This window comes from Myotis myotis, unplaced genomic scaffold, assembly GCF_014108235.1.
Source record: "Myotis myotis isolate mMyoMyo1 unplaced genomic scaffold, mMyoMyo1.p scaffold_m19_p_5, whole genome shotgun sequence".
NCBI classification, from domain to species: domain Eukaryota; kingdom Metazoa; phylum Chordata; class Mammalia; order Chiroptera; family Vespertilionidae; genus Myotis; species Myotis myotis.
The window spans coordinates 63237248-63261682 of NW_023416357.1; the positions used below are offsets into that span (position 1 = coordinate 63237248).

General features: G+C 40.0%; 1 protein-coding gene across 4 annotated transcripts in view; it reads right to left on the minus strand.

The window, feature by feature from the left end:
• FBXL17 (F-box and leucine rich repeat protein 17) overlaps window positions 1-24435 on the minus strand; it is a 451458-nt gene that overhangs the window by 40338 nt on the left and 386685 nt on the right. The window lies entirely within an intron of this gene.

The following is a 24435-nucleotide window of genomic DNA, read 5'->3' on the forward strand; positions in this document are numbered from 1 at the left end:
TCTATTCCTAGGCCCGAACACACAGGTAGACTCATTCTGATGCTAATGAAGCTTCAGGATCCATCGTTTATATGGACCTTTACAAGGGTCTGGGTCCTACAAGTGTATTCACATGGTAATATATTTTCATAAAATCTGTAAAAGATACTTTTGTATTTTTTCTTAAAGAGAGACCCCAAAATAATATAAACCCAGGCCTTGAAAAATCCTGAATTTGTCTCCAACCCAACCCAGAATATTCTGATTCAGTGTTTTTGGAGGTGAATGCCAGGAGGCTTTTTCTTATCCTTCTCTTAAAAAAGAAATGTCATCAAGTGATTTTGATACACAGCCAGGTTTGGAAACCACTGACGAAGGGCTGCACACCGATCAGTTCAATGAGCCTCTGACATCTAGGTAGTATTTCTTTCTGGAGCTTTGCCGCTATTGATTAGGGCATAAACCATACAACACTATGTAGTTTGGAAAAAGCTGACAATTGGCAACAGTCGCTTCCGCATTGCTGTGATGAATCACAGAGCCCTCGGTGCCGCGTAATTAACTATCCATTTGTATGTACTGGATGCAGTGGTACAGTTCTCTTCAACAGGAAGGAGAGGAATTTGGACATAACATTAACAGTTGTTAACACCAAGCAAATAGAGTAAATTGGATTTATTAAAAAGAGTATGTGTGTGGATTTTTTTCCCTGGGAGTTAATACAATTTGTCTCGCTTTCTAATTATAGCTGGGACAGAAAATGGCTGAACCCGAAGACCTCTCACGGCAGCTAATAAACTTTTACTTATAGGGAGAACAATTCTTGGTTTGGAGAATGACAAATAATTTACTAAGCTTTTTCTAAAAGATAGCTAAAGGTGTTTCAGCTATATCTAGCTGATGAATTAGCTTTAGCTAATAATCAGTGTCGGGAGACCGGGGAAGAAGCAGCCTGTAATTACTTTGAAAGGAATGAAGGAGCAGATCTGATAAAGAAACTAAATCAACTAATTCCCCTAGGGGCATACTAAGTGGGAGAGAGGCTTACTTTACTGCAAGTTTAAAGGGAGGCAAAGACAGGGGACATCAGTAGTTTCTACTCCCCCAGTATCCATTCCCACTTTCTGGTAACAAACCCTCAATTTTCCTTAACATGGGGGACTGTCATCAAAGGTTCCCTCCCTTCTCCAGGCTGCAGGTGGGCATGTGTCCCAAACCTGACTCTCCCTGGCAGATATGTGAATTCTGCCTGGACTGCCTTCAGAAGAAAAACAGCTGGAGAGATCCGTCCTGAGGGAGAGGTTCACTAAAGAGACTCCCATTCGTCCCAACTCCCTTTGATCCCATATTCTTGTCTTTACCACGGCCTACCTTATTTAGTTTTTATTTTGATTCTGGGAATTATCCTATTTTCTTCCAATACTTTCTTGGCTTTTGTTCCTGATTTTGTTTTCGCTTAAAATAGGTTCTATTGATTTCTGTTACTTCCAACCAAAGAATCTTAACGGAAACAGAAAACTATTTACATGACAACTTCGTTGTTCTCTATGATCACATAAAAACCCCAAAAAGATTCTCAAAAATGCCCAGCTGAGTCACACCCACAAAAAATATGAATATTTTTGAAAGATATTATTGTAGTATCTGTGCTCATCACTTTAGTAATCAAATTAAAATAACTTTATTTAGATATTTAAAAAAAATTTTCAAACAATGACTCTATTAATTGTGTAAAAATGGTGCAGTGTATTGTAGAAATTAAATCAATAAAGGGAAGTAAAAAAAAAAAAAGAGTTAAAATGGCCCAGTGGTTGAGCATTGACTTATGAAACCAGGGCACAGTTTGATTCCCCACCAGGGCACATGCCCAGGTTGTAAACTCACTCCCCAGTAAGGAGTGTGCAGGAAGCAGCTGATAGATGATTCTCAATATTGATGTTTCTAACTCTCTCTTCCTCTCCCTCTTCTTGAAATCAATAAAAAACATATTCAAAAAAAGATTTAAAATGATCTGTTATTTCCTTTACTTGTCCTCTGAGATTTATATGTTCAAGATGCTATGTGTTGCTATAAGAAAACTGTTTGGGTCACTTTTGTGTTGAATTCTGGCACTTTATATTTCTCTCTCTCGTTCACCCACTTCATTCCTGGCAGTGTTCCCCATCCTGAAGCAAGGTGGCAGATGATGGAGATGACTCATCAACATGGTTTCTCCTTTAGTGACCTTTTCCCCAACATTTCTGGGATATTGAGAAATAAGAAATTATGTACAGAATTCTTGAAATGTAGGCTAATTAATGTAGGATTACTGCATATAAAATAACAGAGGATAAAAATGAGTAAAAGAAAGTCCTTGTCCTTGCTTTCAGTGTGGTTAGGGAGAATAAATAAAATAGAAGATATCTATATTGTGTAGTAATGTAAATACTGTTCACTGTTGAGCCAAGTACTGTATGATAGCCAACTTTCATTTCTCAGTTTTTATCTGGAGTTTATATTTTCCTCATATTTTGTTTACTGTTTTGGTCTATCATTATTTTTTTAAATGTTCCTACAAATAGTTCAAATCCCTATCAATATTTCCCCCAAAGCTCAAATACATTAACTTATTAGTTCCATTACCCACACACCCTTCTATCTCCATGTTCTCCTTCTGAAGTCCTCTAAACACCTGTTTCTGGCTGAATTGAAGATTATTAGAGCTAGGTGCACAGATATCTAAGATTTTCTTTTTCAGCTGTCCCATTGGTTCCATGATTTCACTCTATTGTGACTTAATAACTTTTATTCATTTTCTTAAGGGTTAATGAGAGATAAAATTTGAGACCTTAAATGTCTAAAAGCATGTTTATTTTACTTTCAGTTAATTAATAGTTGGGCAGTGTATAAAATTTTAGGTTGGAAAACATTTCTCCTTAGTTTTGAAGGCACTATTTCATTGTCTTCTAGCTTACTATGTTGCTTTATTTCCCCAGCTTTATTGAAATAGCTGACATATAACATTCTATAAGTTTAAGGTATACAATGTGTTGACTTGATACACTTATATATAGTAAAAATGATTACTTTTATGAGATTTTTTCAGAGATGCTTTTAAGAGATTTGGAGCCACTCATTTCTAATCTGTAGCATGGATCCTGTTTTCTTTCTTAGGTAACTTTTGGAATTTCCTTTCTATCTTTGGAAATCTAAAATTCCATCATGATATGCCTTCATTTAGATTAATTTCCATACAAGGTGCTGGGCATTTGGTGGATACATTCAAGCTGGAAACTCCTTCTTTCTTTCATAGCAGCCTGTTCTTTTTCAAGGATGCAACTGCTTTTCTTATCTCTGACAAGAGTACTCAGGGTTTTTGATGTTGTTTTTTACTATCAGCATTACCTCTGCTTCCTCTTAACCTCATTTTTCAGTTTGTTTTCATATCTCTCTTTTAAGTTTTATTTTATGAATTCCTCTGCTTTGTTAAGAAATCCTTCAGATTTCTGTTTTTTAAAAATGTGTTGACATCTCTCATCCTCTCTTATCTGCTTTCTTCTTCCCTTCAATGTCTTTTTAGCAAGATATTCGAAGGGAGAGAAGATAAATGCATGTGCTCTATCAGCCACTTCAACTGATGAGAAAGAGCATGGGAAATCTATGGTCTCTCTTAATTGTTCCAGTTTTAGACATTCAGTAAAGATTGCTTCCTTTGGGCTTGACTAAAATATGTAATTAAAGGAAAGGTCAGCATCTCTACATGTATGTCACATACCTAGTCTATTAAGAGCAAAAAACCAAAGGCAGAATAAAAACAGGACAACTTATTGTTAAAGGTGAGCAGTATATTCTGAAAAATATAAACCTAAAAGTTAAATAATACAAATATCATTTTAGTTATTTTGGTCCCTGCACTATTACTCTGCTCTATATTTTATATTATTCTGCTCTAAATTTAGGTTAATCTGTATGGGTAAGTACAATATTTTAAAAAACCATTGGGATGTACACTATATTATCAACTAGAATACTGTATTTACCAGTAAGTAAAATAAGATTTGAAATTAAATCCCAATTGCTTAAAAATTCATTCACCACATAGTCTCAAAGAACAGTTTCTACGATTTGAATTTTTCTGTTATAACATATTTGAAACACTTTTTCTGATTTTGCCAGTACCTTAATACACTAAATATTTTTATTTCAAGATATTTGAAAACAGGTAAACATCTGCTATTTTATGCAAAATAATATCTTCAGTAAAGACACAATTTTTTGCCAAGATAACTGTATTAACATGACTTGATTAGGTATGTCTTTTAGAAAGAGAATTTAACTCAGTTTAATTGTAGCAAATTTTGATAAATTATATTATGCTTCTATTTACTTCATTCCTTTATCTATCAGCAATGTATGTAATAGTCATTACATTCAGTCAACTATTTTTCAGGTCCAGAGAGAAATGTCTCCAAGAAAATAGGCTATGATTGATGGTTCCCTCAAATCAGTAATATCATAAATATTTATATATACAGTTATAAACAAACTATTATTAGTTTAAGCAATGCAATTTATCCTCAGTGATAGTAGTTTTGAAAGTTAAAATGGAGAATTTAGTTCTCTGGAATTTTATGCTTTCAACAAAGCTAATGGCTCCAACTAAAGAATATCAGATAATGTAGTTCTTTATTAATTATTACATTTCATTTCTTTTTAGACATGCATGCAGCATACAGTAACCACTAAGTGCTTAAAAGTATTTGTGTGCACTGAATATATTACTTGGAAGAATTGTTCAGACACCAAGAAATGAAAGATTTTAAATAAAATTGTATCCCCTCAAAGCTTCTATTTAAATCCTTTGTATTTTCTGAAGCTTCATAAAAAAAATCTACTGAATTTCAGGTGATGATCTCTTTTTTAGGTGAACTCTATAAAAGCAGAATGCTGCATCCATGGAAGGGAACTAACAAAGTGCAATGTAGTTAATTTCTAGGACATATTTATTAGATGCTAAATAGGGTAAGTCTCTACAGAGAGAGGATTACATCTCAGGAGATTAAAAGACTTGTAAAGCTACTATCTTCTCTTAATGAAGGGCTTATCAACTGCAAATTTTTCCATCATTACACTCAGAGTATATTAACATATCCATGAACATAAGCTATACTGCAGACTGTAATGAAGAACGATACTTTATATTTTAATTGCTTTTATAAGATTCACATAATATCTGCAACTATTCATCAGTACATTTATGAATTTTATTAACCCAGATAAAGCACTGTCTCACTTATTTGGTATCGTGGGGAAGAAGGAGTTCCATTTCAGTGAAATAAAGAGGCAGAAGAAACTTACTCTTTTACAGTTGGTTAATTAATGGGAGGGTGCCATTTTTGTGGGACAAAACTTATTAAATATTGACAATTTAATATGGTTCAACGTATATACCAAAAGTTTCTTATATTAACTATTTTAGACAGAAATATTTCTGGAGAGTTTTACATACTTCTTTATCTTTTTAAACAGCATTTATTAGGCCTAGTCAAACATTTCCTTGATTATTATGATTTTATTCAACTGTAATAAGAAGCTGTGCTCAGAATTATAGAGGGCTCTTTATTTACAGACTTAAAGGGCCATGTAGGTAAAATAAATGCGAAAGCTGCTTTATTTTGAAACATACACACTTTTCTCTTGCATATCACGTCAGAAATATTCTCTTCCATAAAAAAAAAATGCATTTGCTCCTTTTCTTTCAATACCATTCAGTCCACTAAACCTGCCTTCCCCTTCATCACTTTGGATGGAGACTCAGATGCAACAAATATGTTGTTTAGTTTCTTTTAAGCCAGCCCGTTAAGACAATGAACAAAGATAAATAGCAAACCAACATTAAGTGTTAGGGAGAGAATGGAGGTGAATGGGGATTGCGAATATTCAAATGCCCTCCCCGAAAGTGGAGGTGGCGGCAAACTGGGTACCAAATACATTGCAGTCAATCTAAACTCCCAAGAATGGTTGCCTTTTAGGGATATAGAGTCAGTGCTGCCAGATCTTCAATTCTTCAGGAGAGATTTGAAGTCATTTTTTTAAAAACGTGAATCACCTATACTTAAGTGTTAGCAACGAAACAAACGAACAACAACAAAAAATACTGGGTAGATCATCAACATAATGAGAGCTAAGCAAAACATGTTTATGAGAAGAATATGGCCCATGAAACAATCATTTGGAATCTGTGCTCTAATTGTTCCCACACTATGCTGCGTGGTTTTAAGTCTGTCCATGTATTTCTCTCTCTCCTGTTGTCACAGCTATCTTCAGTGGCTCCTAAGATTGTTGGACAGGTTGAGAAATCAGATCATCTCAATCATCACAACAGTACATACAGTTGGAATGAATGGTTTCTGCAGGAGTAAAGGACAAGAAGCTTCTTGGAAAATATTTTCATTTACTTTATTGATTCCATCATGACAGCACACGGCGGGTTTTAAAGAAATATTTATTATTGGTGCAGTACTAATGCAACCAGGAGTGTCAGAGGGGCAGGCAAGAACGAAGGTGCCATGTTTTATGACCTTATCACAGAATCCTCTTTTAGGGTACAGGTGTGATCAAAATTGTTAACACTGTAAGATTTCCAAAAGCACAATTAGGATTATCCTTCGGTACCTGAGCAAAGCATGAGTATCTCCAAGGCTGTATTCCTCCTTCCACAAAGTAAAACAACTATCTGAAGTGATGTACTCATAAAGACCACTTAAAAATCTTTTCATAATTTCTTATCATCTGCTTTTATTTTTTAAAGTTCTTATTATGGAAATTTAAACACAAAAGTACAAAGATTTTATGCATGCACTTTGTGGTATCTATTTTAATTACACAAAGTGTTCTTTTAAAATAAGCTGTGGGCTTTTAGTTTGTGTTCTAGTTGAAGTTGGCTAATAATTGCTCTCCAGGCAACTGAAGTTTTACTGTAATTTGTATAATAAAAATCACCATGAATGGCAGTGACTAAGTAAAAAGTGAAGAAAACAGAAATTTTGTGTTTTATCTCAGTAATTTATGAGCCTGGAAATGTTCCTTGTGTATTTCATCAAGTTCTGTGTAATAAAAATGACTTTTTATTCTAAGAGTTACATTCCCGCATATTGCTAAAGAACCCTCAATTCTGGGGGTGCGGGGAGAGAGGACGAGGTGAAGAAGTGAAACAGAGGGAAGAGGAAAGGGAAACCCCAAATTAAGTTGGACTCCTGGTTTCCTGCTTCCAACTCAAACAGGGCGGTTCAGCTCTCTTTCTCTTTTCCTAAATCTATTATGGTTCTTCAAAAAAATGCAGCTTTTACCTAAATAAACATTAACACAAAACTAACCCCTCTTTCATAACTACAAACTGTCTATTCTGTGTCTTCTTAAAGGTTTTCTGTTTACAAAATACTTGATATATCTAAAAGAACCTTATCCCAAAATCATGATTGTATTCAATATTATTTTGATTGATTTTTTTTGCTTTTATTTCTCACACAATCTAATTTTAATTATTGAGCAGGAGTATCCTTAAAACAAGGTGTGTGGAATACCTCCTCAGACTTCTATGTTAGTATGTATTTACTATTTGTGCAATAATGTATACCTTAGAATTTAGTATATACTGAGAAAATGAGAGCTTAAAATACATCAAATACAAACAATTACAGACATTTGTAGTTAAATACAGCCAGCAACAGGTAAACCTGAGCATAAAATCATCATGTGTGCGTATGTGTGTGTTTGTGTGTGTACACATGCATTTGTGTGTGTATGTATCCTCTCTGTATAGGTAGATGAGGCCATAAAGATCATTTTTAAGCCTTTGTACATCTGGAATTATTTTCATAATGGAATGTCATATCATATTTTTGGGGTGGAGACTTGCCTTTTAATATATTCTCTATGTTTCATATTTTCTTGGGGCCTCACCTGCCTCAGACAGCTGCGGCCTCCTATGGTAATTTGTGGGTCTACCTCTGTGCCTCTGGGCAACATTTCTTGAAAGTGAAATATAGGACTGCAGTCAAATTCAGCAGGAACATAAAGGCAGGACCCCACTGGGAACCAACTTGCTATTATGCCAAAATGAACTGCAAAGGAAGAGAGGCAGACTTCATTCCTAGTGTGCACCTTTTTTCTCAGGGAGTCTAGAAAATCTGGTTAAATTCCCTACATCCAAATGTACATTTTAACCTTTTCCTGGGAGCTAGATGAAAGGCCAGTCAAATAGTGAGAATTATTTCTATTAATACATATTTTTTGAAAGCACAAACCTTAAACATCACAGGTATTCAAGCTATGTTATATTTAGCATGTGCATACTAAATGTAAATAAAATATATCTAGAATTTATTACTTTAAGCTTCATATACTAAAGCATAATGGGTAAAAACTATTTTAAATAAAATATAAAGGTAAAATAAAATATAAAGCAATATAGAGACCATAAATAACATAATAACCAAAGGAGCGAGTTTATGAAGATGTGCTATCTGGTAACATTGTGTTAAGTGCTTTTTAATACATTCACTCAATTAATCCTGCTCCTATTTTTGATATAGATGCTCTTTGTATCATATAAATGAGGAGGCCACATTTCAGATGAGGTTGAACAACTTAAGGACCATAGGCTGTTAAGGCAGTGCCAGGGTCTAGAGCCTGGTTCTGTTGACTGTCCCAGGTTCCAACTTCTCACCTTATACCACTGGATAACTTGATACAACTTATAAAGGAATGAAGGCAGAATGACTTGGTGGGAGAGCATGTCCAGGAGCGTGGCTAATAAATGGGAATTGTTCTGAATAGTAAACTAAAGCAACCAAAGGGATTCCAAGGCAACTAAGGAGCAGAATAACCCTTCATTTAAACAGTATGGAGATGACAAAGAAGTTACACCATCATATACACTTACAATATCTGGCTAACTTATAATAAATACTACTGTTACATTAACTTAATTTTCGTTCAATAAGGCATATCTCTAAAGTAGTTCCCATTCTGCATTGAAAATAATGTGATACAGGATGCACACATAAGGGCAGACATTTCCAGTCAGACTTAGAAATACAGTCAATTTTTGAATCACAATTAATATCTTAGTAGAAAAGATAAAACTCCTAGGACAAATACATTAATTCATTGATAAATGGAGTAAAATATTAATAGCTAACTTGCACCCCTATTGTCCTCTACCTCTCCTTGACCACACTATCCATTTATATTTCACACATTTACCTTGTAAAGCTCCATGAAGTGTGACTACAATGTAATGAATAAGAGATAGTCTTAAAAGATAACTAATTTGAAGGTGATAACAGTGATCTAAATAGGGACATTTTAGTTTATTGGTTAAAGATCAGTCACATGCTTTAAAGATGACCTATGTTATTGAGCAATTCTATATGCATAGCTACAATACGTACACACAAAATAATGGATCAGGTGGGAGACATGAAAAAATGTATTTTAAAGCCAAAATGTTGTACATCTATTCAAATTTAAAGGAATATTGAGCCCATTCAAGAAAATTATATATATATATATATATATATATATATATATATATATATATATATATATATATATATACACACACACACACACACACACTAGAGACCCGGTGCACAAAAATTTGTGCACTGAGGGGGAGGGAGGGGTCCCTCAGCCTGGCCTGGGCCCTCTCGCAGTCTGGGACCCCTCAGGAGATAACGCCCTGCTGGCTTAGGCCTGCTCCTGGGTGCAGCCCCTGGTCGGGCTCAGAGCAGGCCGACTGGGGAGTTGGGGCACCGCCCCCCGTCATGCACAGAGCAGGGCGGATTGAGAGGTTGCGATGCCACCCTCAGTCACACTCAGGGTAGGGCCGATTGGGGGGTTGGGGCACCACCCCCTGTCACACTCAAGGCAGGGTCGATGGGGAGGTTGCGGCGCCACCCCCTGTCACGCACAGAGCAGGGCCAATCAGGGGGTTGGGGCACTGCCCCCTGTCACTCACAGAGCAGGGCCCATCAGGGGGTTGGGGAGCTCCCCCCTGTCACGCACAGAGCAGGGTTGATCAGGGGGTTGGGGAGCTCCCCCCTGTCACGCACAGAGCAGGGCCCATCAGGGGGTTGAGGAGCTCCCCCCTGTCACTCACAGAGTAGGGCCAATAGGGGAGTTGGGGCACCACCCCCTGTCACACACAGAGCAGGGTGGATCAGAGGGTTGGGGTGCCGCCCTCTATCACCCACAGAGCAGGGCCAATCGGGGGTTTGGGGTGCCACCACTCTCACACTCAGGGCAGGGCCGATGGGGAGGTTATGGCTCTACCCCATCACACACAGAGCAGGGCCCGTGGCGGGGGAGGGTTGGAGCGCCGCCCTCTATCACCCACAGAGCAGGGCCGATCAGGGGGTTGGGGCGCCGCCACTCTCACACTCAGAGCAGTGCCAATGGGGAGGTTATGGCTCTACCCCGTCACACACAGAGCAGGGCCCGTGGGGTGGGGGGATTGGGGCGCTGCACTCTGTCACACACAGAGCCGCAGGGCGATCAGGGGGTTGGGGAGCTCCACCCTATCAGGCACAAAGCAGGGTTGATCAGGGGTTTGGGGCGCCTTCCCCTGTCAGGAACAGAGCAGGGCAGATAGGGAGGTTGTGGCCCTGCCCCCTGTCACACACAGAGCTGCAGGGCGATCAGGGGGTTTGGGCGCTGCCCCCTGTCACGCTGATCCCAGTGCCGGGAGGCCTCGCGGCTCCGCTGATCCCGGTGCTGGGAGGCATATTACCCTTTTACTATATAGGATAGAGGCCTGGTGCATGGGTGGGGGCTGGCTGGTTTGCCCTGAGAGTGTCCTGGATCAGGGTGGGGGTCCCCACTGGGGTGCCTGGCCAGCCTGGATGAGGGGATGATGGCTGTTTGCAGCTGGTCACACACCCTTCAGGGTGGGGGTCCCCACTGGGGTGCCTGGCCAGTCTGGGTGAGGGGCTGAGGGCTGTTTTCAGGCTGGGACTGAAGCTCCCAACTGCTCCTTTTTTTATTTTTTTTATTTTTTATTCTGGGCCAGCTTTAGCTCTGGCTCCAGCTCTGAGGCCTCAGCTGCTGAAAGCAGGTATCTGGTTTGTTTAGGTTCTATAATCGAAACTCTGTATCAACTCCAGCCCTGAGATCCCAGCCAGCTGAAAGCTGGTTTCTGGGGTTTTGTTTAGCTTCTATATTCGTTACAATGTTTCTTAAACTGCAAGCTCAGAGGCCGGCAAGGCAGGCGGGGAACGTTGCAGTCCTCCGTCACTGAAGCAAGCAAGCCTCATGTTCAGTTTAAGCTGCCTGGCTGCCGGCCGCCATCTTGGCTGGCAGTTAATTTGCATATCGCCCTGATTAGCCAATGGGAAGGGTAGCGGTCGTACGCTCATTACCATGTTTCTCTTTTATTAGATAGGATGATGAAAAATCGGTTTATAATTAATTCCCTATTAAGAGCCATAGGTTCAAAGATAGTGATCCTCCTATGTGTGCTGGAGTGGTGAGGAAAGACTTTGTAGAAGTGGGCTGTGAGCTGGGCTGTGGGCAGAGATGGGCTGAGAAGTGATGAGAGGTCATTCTAGAAAGGAGGTAGGGGAAGCAAAGGCTCTGGGTGGGAACGCTCATGGTGCAATGCAGCTCAACAAGCCTATCAGTGAGTGTGTGAATTTATGGAGAGAAACAGTGGCATCAAAGTGGTAGATGTAGACTGAGGTCTTCCCAAGAGGGTCTTAAATGCTGGTTTGGGAAGTTGAACTATATTGAAAGCCCCTCAAAGCCTTACACTTATGAATCTGGGACCAGTGGTCCCCTTCGGAAATGTTTTTTCTTCTGTGCTGACACAAACTTTTGCTGGCTGCAGCCAAGCAATTGGCCACAGTGATAGGTTCTGCCTAACCAAACCTGTGATACTCTCACTTGTGTATTTAAATGAACATAAGTAGATGTTTAGAGCAACCTATTAGATTCTGGGGGGAAAATGAACAAAATCTAACAGAATCCTATACTGTGAATCAATGCAGACCAAGTAAAACCACAGTGAAGGGAGTATTTCCAGGCCGGCCCTCTGAAGACTCATTATTAACGCTAAGTGGATCCTGAGGACTTCAGAAAGAATAATTGCACCAAGTTTGCATGGAAAGAACCACAATTTTGCACAGAGCCTCCAGACTATTAAATTAGTTTCAAATAATGTTAACCTACGATATGTGAACAATGTTTATTGCTTAGTGGCTACACATAACTCGCATATTCTTTAGACTAACAGAGCTTCCAACCGTAATTAGCTGCCTTGCCTAATGAGCACATAGAACTTCAGGAAGGTGGTTGAATGAAATCTTTCAAAATCCTCAAGCAACAATGTGAATGATGGCAATACAAAGAATAGCTCTTAGTTCTGCGGCCTTTGAAACATTTTCTCCCGGAACCGAAACATTTCTCCAGCCTATGCTGCTTCGTAAGCTTAAGTAGCACTGTCTTACTTTTCTTACTAATTAAGGCCTTTCTGCCTCAGGGTTCATTTGAGAAAACATAATACAAATGGCAGCCCACTTGTATGTTTCCTTCCCACCCTTGCCCACTGGATTCTGAGAGTCTGAATAAAACATAAAGCTGGAATACAGAGACAGGAGAGGTGAGTGGAGGGTTGCACAGAGACGGGGAAGGCTGTGGATGTTAGGCGACAGTAATGCGGCTTCCCTGTTCCAGATTCGGTAAGCTCCCACTGGGACCCAACAGGAGCTGCTCTCCACTTCAGGGATAAAAGCCACGTATCCATGATGTACGTAACAGTCACTAAACTCAGTCAACCGCCCTCCTGCCCTTGTCTTAAGGAGCACTCAGATCTTCCTTTAAGACTCAACCTACCCTGCAATTCTTAGCTGTACTCAGGTGGGACTGAACCCAGTTTCAACTCAGGGGTCAAGGCTCTGAAGAGCTTAAGGACACCTGTGGATCCCATCCCACAGTGGACATGTGACCTAAGTCACTCCCACCAGAGCAAACCCCAGGCCTCTGGCTGTAAATGCTGTGACACAGATTCTTATTTCCTCAGGAGGCATTTATGAGGTATTAGGTCTTGAACTACTACGGCCCTTTTTGCTAATATGAAGAGAGTCAGCCTGAGGACACTATCAATATACAGAAGGAGGCAAAATGGAAAGAGTTGCAGAAAACCAGAGCTGGAGCCTGAGGACCAAGAACTGCTGGTCTAAACCACACGGGCACTTCCGTTCCACGAGCCAATCAAAGCCACTCCTCCTTTTTTTTTAAATTTTGCTTAAATAAATTGAATTGGTGTTTTTACTAATTGCAACCAAAAGATACCCAACTGACAATATTCCACTTATTTGATCAACGATGTTAAAAACAAATATGGCTAGAACACTGAACTACAGTCTTCGTCTTTGATGGAGACACAAATCAATGATATTCTGTACAAAGAAAAACTAGTTTCTTACCATATTTGAAATTGTATAATATATTATTTGCTTAAACCCAAGCATCCCTTCATTATTTTTGGCACTTCCAAAAATTTATTCCATATGGGATCTGGAGGGGGATGTTTGAATTCTAAATGAGGAGCTTCAACCATTACAAGCTACATAAAACATAAGTAAAACATTTTTGCCAATCTTTTTTATTTGTATGCCTTATTTAGATCTGGGAATCTGACACTAAAAATGGTCTCAGATTCAATGTTGATTTGTATTCAATGCCAACAATAGGAGGGGGAAAAAAGGACCTCAGTTAATGTGTCTTTGGTGTTTTTATTTCAGAGAACTGCTATTTCATAAAAGCAGTTTCCCAGATGAGGTGGGGGCTGAGGTGGCAGAATGGTTTACTCTTTAAATGCAAAGGAAAATTTCCACCAATTGTGTGGGAAAAATATACAACAGTCTTTTCTGCAAGAACTTATGAAAGTAATGAGATTTCTCCCCCCCCCCGCCCCCCGCCTTTGATTCTAAGAAATTTGCAGTGAACAACATCGCTCTTGTGCAGTCTTGGGACATATAATTTTAGAACCTGAGTGTATCTTTTTGCATGTAAAAATAAAAGTAATTTTGGTTCTTATAATAAATCAATAGCTAAACAGGATAGCTGTGTTTACTCTAGCCTCATTCAGCTGCTAGTACCAAATAACCTTGATCCAAACTGGGCTTCCCAAACATTTTACCGTGATTGCCAGTTCCCGCTGCCTCCGCCTGCCTTCAATCAGGCTGCAACTATTGGTTTAAAGCACCTTACACATCTGCCAGCAGATGAAAAGCTCATGAGGCCAGCCCTCCACGCTCACCCATCGCACCGCTGGACTTCTCGCTTCGTCGTTTTGCAGATTATTTTCTCTCACTATAGAAAGGCTCATTTACTACTTTCCTTGTTCCAGACAATAGATTTTTCTTCTTGTGATGGGGCAGCCTAATAAGAACCTAAACTGGTGGCTTAAGGACCTTCTGCGTAGCGCAGACCTCACCTAAGCCCACTGTCTGGTGCAGATGGGGCAGTAAACACACAGCCCAGATCTCAGGGATTATGTCCATGTTTATTCAATAAAGAGTAGGTGGTTTGAGACGATAATCATCAATCCCTTGTTTTCACAAGGTTTTACAAAATGTAAGACCACCTCAACATGTTTTAAGGTCATGCTTTTAAAGTCTAAACAAAATGTACAGCTGAGATTGGGAAGGCTCTTACAGCCGAGTTGGGGCAAAAGCCATTGTAAGAACCCCCTTTACCTGCATCCTTGGAGAGCACAGGGATGGGTAGGGTTGTCCCATTTACTCCAATCTCTTTTCTGACATTGTAAATTTCCGTAAGGCTGTACTACTTTATGCTTACTTTTTTTTTAAATTGTAGTTTTACCTTCATAAAAATGACACCAACTAGCCCTGGGTGTTGTTGCTCAGTGGTAGCAGTGTTGCCTGCAAATCAAAGGGTCTCGGGTTCGATTCCTGGTCAAGGGCACATGCCTGGGTTGTTGGTTCGCCTGGCCATGGTCAGGGCATGTGCAGGAGGCAACCAATTGATGTGTTTCTCTCACATCCATATTTCTCTCTCTCTCTCTCCCTTTCTCCCTCTCCCTTTCTCCCTCTCCCTCTCTCCTTCTCCCTCTCCCTCTCTCCCTCTCCCTCTCTCCCTCTCTCCCTCTCTCCCTCTCCCTCTCCCTCTCCCTCTCCCTCTCTCCCTCCCTCCTTCCCTTCTACTCTCTCTAGAAAACCATGGGAAAAATATCCTCTGATGAGGATTAACAATAACAAAAAATGACACCAAATAAAGAGATTTGGCCATATACAATTTCTGAGAAGACTGCCCTTCCCTCCAAGAAACTCAACAATAAACAGGCATTGTGTTTAATTATTTTATGTGAAGTCAAGTCTAAAATTTGCTGTTTTTATTCCAGAGCACACGCATACAAGCATCTTCTTTCTTTCTTATATAAGAAAATAAATTTCTTAAATAAACTATCCTGCTTCCTGTGGCTGCTGGACATAAAATGTACCATTTAACTAAAGAATATTTCACCTGCTCCCTTTATCCCATTCATTTCCCACAAAATATTGTACATCCTTCACCTTCAGACTAGATCGAATGAGAAAATGCCTCAAACATACGTGGTTAAATAAGTGTGTTTTCTGAATTAAAAATACTCAGGATGCGAAACCGTTTGCTCAACATGCTCAACATTTAGTCTTGAAGCCTGCTCAAAGGTGGGTCACTAAGACAGAGGAACTTGGGGTCCAAGAATCTATTTAGGCTTTCCTATTTCACAGTCTGTCAGGGCATTTCTATTCTTTCCTAAGGGTGCCTCAAAGAAACAAGTGAAAAATTATTGACTATATAAATCTTAAATATAGTTTTCCCTTTTAACTCACAAACATTAATAGACTGCCACCACCACCACTATTACATATACTTACTGGCTGCTGACAGAACTGTGAGCTCTCTGGAAGCGAACAAATATGGGGGAAGTGGAGGCTCCCCTACTTTCCTATTTTAATTTCTAAGATATCTGAAGGTTTTAAGATGATTTGTGAGGATGCTGGTAAAATCACAGCTGAAAACCTAGAGAATGAGCATTCTATAAAACCCAAGAAGGAAATAATACGAAAGGCTTTAGGAAGCTGTGGAGTTTTTTGAAGGTGAAAGATGAAAGGAAACCTGCACAAGTAGCACGCCAAGAAACAGATGGTCTTTTCACAGAATGAACCAAGAGTATGCCTTCCACAAGCAGGCTTCTTAATGGTAGCATACTGTGCGCTTCTATGCAGATTATTTCACTTGCTAAGCGCAGAGGCGGATAAATAGGGTTAGCTCACTGACATTAAACGACATAGTGTACTTGGAGCTCATCTACTATTTAGTCTGTAAACACCTGATATGCAAAACCGTATGAAGAAACTACTGCCAAGACGGTTGAAAATGAACCAATGTTCAGTGAAGATTTAGAAGCTTGGCTTTCATTTTGCTAAAGATGCTCCCTTTCCTATTTCATCAATGATCCCAGTTCCGTTTTACGTGCTCCATTTAGAATGTGTGATTTCGTTTCATTTTGGCTTATTCTAAAACAAGTTCAAGGAAGCTTAGAACTAGGAGGGGGATGGGGTAGGGAAAAAAACCCTCAGGAACTTGTATGAGTTAAAGAGAAGTCAAATTTCACCAGAATATTTCAGAAACAAATAGACTGACTTTAGCTTCCGCTGGGCAGACTGAGAAATCAGGGTTGAAAGGTTTATTTCCGTTTAGCACGGGGTCACAGAACCACCAGTGATGACCCTCCATGAAGGTCTTCCTCTACCTTCCTCACTGTGGTTTGCCAGCTCTTTGCTGAGGAACCTTTCAGAGGGCAGAGGCAGACCTTCCAACGCCCGGGAAGTCAAGCTGCTCCCTCAGTTAGCTCCCTGGTGGGAAAAGGGTGGGTGCCACAAGGGGCCTGCGCTGAAGAAGAAGAGCAGATGTCCCTTGTGGGGGAGCCCTCACTGTGGCAAAGCCAGAAGTGACACAGAATCTGCACACAACTGCTCACCAACTTCCTCTGACGGCTGAACTCAGGCAGGGGCACCCTTCAGAGCTGGCTGGGGACTCCCCCAAATCCAGGATTGTTGCTGAGAGTGGAGGATCCTGTTACTCAATGTCCAAGATATGTGCAAGGAATCTGGGTCAATATCTTCTCATTAATGTGGGTACTAACTTTCCAAACAGGCCTTTTTTTGTGGACAAAAAAACTTTGAGTAGCTTATATGAACTCTTAGTTTATTACTGATCCCAGTAGCCAATAAATTTCTGAGAATATCTGGAACAAGAATATGGATGTTTGCATTCAGATACCTATATTGCTGACTTATGTACAGGGTGGGACAAAAATAGGTTTACAGTTGTATGTGAAACACAATTTATTCTTGTATTTTTTTTAATTATTGTATTGTTTTCCATATGAACAACTGTAAACCTAAATATGTTGTTTTTATTCATAAAAATATGTTGAAATATCTATCTATATAGATTTATATTTAATAGATCTAGACATTTAAAGTAGTTATATTACGACACGTATCTCTAAAAATGGTATAAATAAAACCTTAGTGTGTTCCAGTGAATTATGGGAGCAAAGTGTTTCCACTAGACTTTAAGTTTTTCAAAGACCAGGAATGTGGCATATTCCTTCGTTGACTTCCAGTGCTTAGCCTTGCTGAGGGAGTAACTACACCAACCAATCTTTGCCCAGCCCTCCTCTGGATTTAGTCTCCTAATCCAGGAAACTCATGCATGATCTCTTGTTTTTGTTTTACTTATATTTCAAACTTGACCATCCCTCTGCTTGCATTACTTGTGGATTGTACTTTCGGGGAGGGGGGTTGTATTACAGAATCTGGGCATTTGGTAACTTAATTTTCAAGTAGCATCTGTATTTTATGTTATACCATAGTAAAACTTTGTTTACTTTGCAACAAATACTATTTGTACCATGTTGTTCTTTTTCTAGGCAGAGAAACAGATTTTTCTCTGAGTCAGAAAGAGGAAAAAATATGTAGGGCCCTGACTAAATGAAGATGGGATTCCTTGTTTTGGCTACCACATAACAAATAATTGAGACCACAACTCTGGCAGTCTTGACTCCTCTCTTCTGCTCACAACTACATTTGCTCCATTAGCAAGTCCTGCTGGCTCTGCCTTCCATCAGTCCAGCATCCAGCGTCTTCTTCCCACCTCCTCTGTTCCCACTGTGGTCTGAGCCAATTTCCTCCCCTGCCAGCCTCCTAACTGGTCCTTCTCATCTGCACTGTCTCCCTAGAATCTATTCTCTGAATATCCAAACAGATCCTTTTACTAGTAAAGTGAGTCAGCTCAAGTCCTTCCTCCTCGCAAGAGCCATCTATGGGTTCTCCCCTCACTCAGAGTAATGCCAAACGCCAGAAAGGCTATACACACTCTGGCTCCTTTACCACCTGGTCTTGTCTCTCATTGCTCTCGCTCTTGCTCACGCCACTCCAGACACATGGCTCTCATCACTTTTTTCCAGCAAACTCACCATCCTTCCCTCTCATGGCCTTTGCACCTGCTGTTTCCTTCACCCAGACATGTCCAGTCCTCCCTCACCCCTATCTGCATGGTTCAGACTCTCACCTTTCAGATCTTTCTTTTAGAGTTCCCTTCACAGTGAGGCATCCCTTGCTCCCCTTGTTAAAATGGCACTTCTTCCGGCCCTCTCCTATCCCGCCTGTGCTGCTTTATTTGTCTTTATATCACTTAGCTGGTTTTACTTATTTACTTACATTAGAATGTAAAGCCCCTGAGGGCAAGGATTTTTGCCTGTTTGCTTCACTGCTTTATCTCCAGCACCTAGGACAGTGCCTGGGGTACAGTGCTCAATAAATACTTAAAGAATAAATTGAATGATAACTAAATAGAGCAATCAAACCACTTTTTAAGATTTTGTTTTATGCCACAGTTACAAAAACTCAAACTTTAAGCCAAAACAACCATTATTTAGTGTTGTGACTCTTCTTCAACCACTAGATGTTTCAAAATTGCATATTAGTTCTTTTTTGACAAATATGCAAATTGAGAACCAAAGTGATTGGACATGCCACCTTCATATTGAAACTGTGTATGTGAATCTTAATATATGGTCACAAATCTTAGCAGCACTGACCTGTCACCTAATCAGCAATTGATACAATTTTTAGGTTAATATGAATTACTACAAAGGTTTGGAACAACCTAGTTCAATATGAATCTGAGAATATTTTTTAAATGGTCAACTTTAAGGGACAATGGGCTGATGTCTAGGATATGAAAGAATTTACACCCAAAACTCTGAAGTGAAGTTTGGAGAAAATAGAATGACTTCTGTATAGCACCTTTTATAAATCTAGCAGAAACCAAATTCACATCAATGCCAAAGGCAAAGTGAATTTTCCTGCAGGAAGTGCCTAATCCCATAATAAACCTGTTGAAGAGACAGGTTGAATGTTCACCGAGGCTAAGTGTTTAAGAGGTCTCCATGGTGTAATTTATCACTACTACAGCTTTAAAAGCCATGAAAATTGTTCCACAATCCCACTAGGAACTAGGTTGCTCATGTCAGGACCATAGTATACAATTGGTTTATATTTTCAAAACACTTCCTTGTTTATTCCTTGTTGAAAAAATATATCTATTATATATACTACAAAGCCACAGGTTATAGTCATATGAATATTCAAAAGAGAAAATATTTTGAAACTAACACTGTTTGACTATAATAAACTAAGTAAAAACAACATTATATTGTTCATCTGAGAAGGCACAATTTAAATAGAAGATTTCAGATTTAAATGGGAATGAGGGAAGCGGTTATGGAATTTTTATTTCCAACCTAGTCAAAAATTAATTATTCATACATTCTTTTTTTTTTTAATCCTCACCTGAGGATATTTTTCCCCCCATTGATTTATAGAGAAAGTGGAAGGGAGGAAGAAAGAGGGGGAGAGAGAGATAAAGAGAAACGTCCACGTGAGAGAGACACATTGATTGGTTGCCTCCTGCATGCGTCCCTACTGCGGATAGGGAACTTGCAACCGAGGTACGTACTCTTTTTAAAATGTATATATTTTTATTGATTTCAGAGAGGAAGGGAGAGGGAGAGAGAGATAGAAACATCAATGATGAGAGAGAATCATTGATCGGCTGCCTCCTGCATGCCCCACAATGGAGAGCGAGCCCACAACCCGGTACATACTCTTGACCAGGAATTGAACCTGCGAAAAAACTAGCCAGGGCTATTCAAATATTCTTAACACAGAGACTATATTATAGTGCATGAAGCTTATTCAGGAATTCTATAAGGTGAATATCCATGAGTTCTTTTCATCATACCACTTGTAAAAGAGAATGTGTGCTATATTTACCAAGTGCAACAGTATTCAATGGTGCAAAACCTAAAGAGAACTTTTTTTGGTATTTATATGCCAAACACATAAAAAGAATAAATATCCTCTCTCATCACTGATGTTTCTATTTCTCTACCCCTCTCCCTTCCTCTCTGAAATCAATTTAAAAAATAAAAGCCCAGCCAGTGTGGCTCAGTGGTAGAACGTCAATCTATGAACAAGGTGGTCGTGGTTCGATTCCTGGTCAGAGCACATTCCAGGGTTGGGGGCTCAACACCCAGGAGGGGGCACGTAGGAATCATTAATAATGATTCTCTCTCATTACTAATGTTTCTATCCCTTTCTCCCTCTCCTGTCCTTTCTGAAATCAAGAAAAGTATTTTTTAAAAGAAAGAATAAATTTAAATGTAGTTTGTACAGACTTATTTTTATTTTATTCTGTTTTTAAAACAAACCGATTTTAAAAATTCTGAAAGTCTACAAACACAAGCATAGTTAGTCGACACCAAGGTCTATTTTTAGGGAGAAATCAATGTATAACAATAACTATTTATTACCAGTCACAAGAGGACTGGTAAGGTCTGAGAAGCTTTCTATCATTAACGATAAACTGGAACCTTTCTTAGATGTTAATTCAGAGGGTAGGGTTTTAGAATAACATGTTAGAAGGAGATATGAAAATTCTAAAATTTACCCTCAGCTTTAATTTCAGAGAGAGAAAGGGAGAGGGAGAGAGAAACATCAATGATGAGAGAGAATTATTGATCAGCTGCCTCCTGCATGCTCCACACAGGGGATTGAGCCCACAATCTGGACATGTGCCCTGACCGGGTATTGAACTGTGACCTCCTAGTTGATAGGTCACCATTCAACCACTGAGCCATGCGGGCCTGGCTACTCTCAACTTTTGATTAAAATTTCAGATTGTTTTTAAAAAATATATTTCTTTATTGATTTCAGAGAGGAAGGGAGAAGGAGAGAGAGAGATAGAAACATCAATGGTGAGAGAGAATCATTGATTGGCTGCCTCCTGCATGCCCCCCACTGGGGATTGAGCCCACAACCCAGGCATGTGCCCTTGGCCGGAATCAAACCTGGGACCCTTCAGTCCACAAGCTGGCGCTCTATCCACTGAGCTAAGCCAGCCAGGGCTAAACTTTCAGATTTTTACAGGAGGTCTTTGGTTTAGAAATGGAACTTGAGCCCTGTCTGGGGTGGCTCAGTTGGTTGGAGCATTGTTCCGTGCACCAAAATATTCAGGTTCAGTTTTCACTCAAATACATGTCCATATAGTCCACATATTTTCATATATGATCTTAGACTCTCAGTAACACAAAATTTGGTATCCACTAGCTCTCTGAATCGATTTTTCATAGCTCAAAGTAATAAGCTGAGAAGCAGAAAACAATGTGGCAAAGGGCAAGGCAGAGCAGGTGGGCATGAAGGGAGGAGCTGGTCATAGAATGGAATGGAGAAAATGGAGACAGCGAACTAAAATTTTCTTATTTATTTTACAAAACACAACTCCACATGGAACTTAAAGAGTTAAAGCTGAGTGGGCTGTCTTATGGATACTGAAAACCAGGCGGAGAGGTATGGAGAGCTAAGAGCCCAAGACTTATGCTTCACTGGTGAGGAGTTACGATGACTGGGGCAGGTCCTGTGATTGAGGAAGGGGCCCCAGTACCAATGCTGCATCACATCTGTGATCCTAGCAGGAAGCAGGGCAACTGAGAGGCAAGATCAAAAGAGAAGCACTTGATACCAGAAACCAGGCTTGGGCCAGAAGTCTGGCCAGGGACAAACCCTCACAATTTAGGATGGGGGAGGGAGACACTCCTCCGCAATCTATACATAAAGGAAATCTCCTCTTCTTTCATGCTTGGGGCCTCCTGTGCCTGAAATTGGGAAAGCAACAACAAATGATTTCTCTCCTTTTCTTCTACCACTGCTGGTCCTCCCTCCACCTCCTGCTTTCCAGGGCTGAGACAGTCACACAACTCAAACCTGATTTGGCTCAGATTTATTGAGTCCTGATTCAACTTCGTTTCAGTAGCCATGGAGCACCTGCTGAATACCAAGTTCACGTTTCCTGTGGCCACACAGGTGGGACAGTACCTCTGGGTGCTGGCAGAGTGAAATGTGGGTCCTGAAGCTTGAGGCAGGGACCTGGGTATCACCAGATAGATTCTGAGCAAGGATGCCTGCCACTGGCTTCCTGACACAGGTACAAGGGATAGCAGGAAAGCCCAGGAGAGGCCTTTCACGTGTGAAACATTTTATTTCCAAAATGGATTGAGGTCAGATAGAAATATCACAAGGCACACTGAATCTCTGAGTGTGGAAGGTTTGCAATGTGTGCTGTAGGCACCCAAGTCACTAATATGTATGAAAGTCCATGGGACTATTTCACCATGTAATACATTGCAGTGTCTGAAAAATCAATGTCCTAGGGGGCACAGAAAGATGAATGCAGAGCTTTTCAATTATCTTTTTTTCCCCCTAAAAGTATTTCTCCCTTCAAACAGATTCAAAGGCAATATGATATTGTTTTCATTATGGTTAAGAAGATGTTAGACTATGCAAGTATCTCACCCAGTTCAAACCCACTGGGTAATAGCCCACTGGGTAGAAGATGATACAGACCCTGAAAACACAGTAGGTTAATAAAACTCTCTTGAGAGCTCAGTGAATGGGGACAAGACATCTTCAGCAATTGACTTGTCTGTTTAACAGTCTGCAGCCAATTTCTTTAAGATTGACTTTGTCTTTCTTTTAAACCAACATTTTCTGTCGGTAAATACATGGATTATGGTATTGTTTTAAAATAAAATTTCCTGTCACTCTCACATCCTCAGAAATATAACAGAAGCAATCCTAAAAGCCCAGCTCCTTCCTATTCAGTAAAATAAGAAGCCAGAGTCAGGTTACTGGATCAGACAAAAAGCTAACTTCAATCTCAATTACCCAAAAGGCATAGGGTCACCTGCCACCTTTGGAAAAAATACGGTAGGCCTGCACATAAATGATGCAATTTCAAGAATAAGTTTGGAGACTTCCCAACTTCTTGAGGGCAGAAAGGAATATTCTAGTAGGACATACAGCATTCATTCTGTGTTCTGAAATAGGTGTATTCTATCTAGAGCCTACAGCACTCCCGGCTAGCATTCATCGGCCATGCAGAGAAGGCTTGTCAGCCTTTTGCCAAACCGAATTTTACCTGAAAGGCCAATAAATAATAAAATCAAAAGCAGCATGCCTCTGGGGCAATGGGCATGCAAGTGCACTGGGGGAAGAAGGAGTGGGAAGGGATGAGGCAGGAGTTCAAATAGTGTTAGTGCACAAAATGTGTGAAATGTGATAAATATTTGTTAAAAGAAAATATGACCTAGTATTTCAGGAAATGCTCTGAAGTCTCATGGTTTGGTTGCCTCAAATACACTCAGCCTGTCCTTTTGTCTGGGGGCCTATGATGGCATTTCCCTCTTATTCCTGGTCTTGCTTAGTAGACTCTGTACCAGGGAATGACTGGGGTGCTTGAGCCATGAGAATGTGGGGATTTACTGAGCCTTTGATTCCTCCTGTTTCTTGGCTGATTCATGTCATCGTAACCCCCAGGTACTTCCGAAATACCCTTCCATAGCTGCCTGGCACACTGAACAAGGGGGCTCCTGGCCACCCCTCCCCCCCACAGCCTGCACTTGCTGCTCCTCTGTCAGAAAAATCAGGGTCGACAGCTCAGCTCCTCGTACTGAGGGGCTGCCTCTTCCCCAGACTTTTATATTATTGCTGCAGTGAGATAAAATGCATGTTTTTAAACTAGAAAGAGTTAAGGTTCTTCCCTAAAACACTATAGTACTTGACATGCTACATTTATTTTCAAGGACACAGGATTTTTAATATCCATTCTTTCACTGATTCATTCAACAAAAATTTATTGAGTGCCTACTCTGTGGGAAGCTCTGTCCTTGACATTGGGGTATAGCAATGAATAAGAGAGATAATATTTTTTTTCCCTTCATGGCAATAATATTCCAGTGGGAGAAGTCAGACAAACATATAAAAGAAACAAAGGAACAAG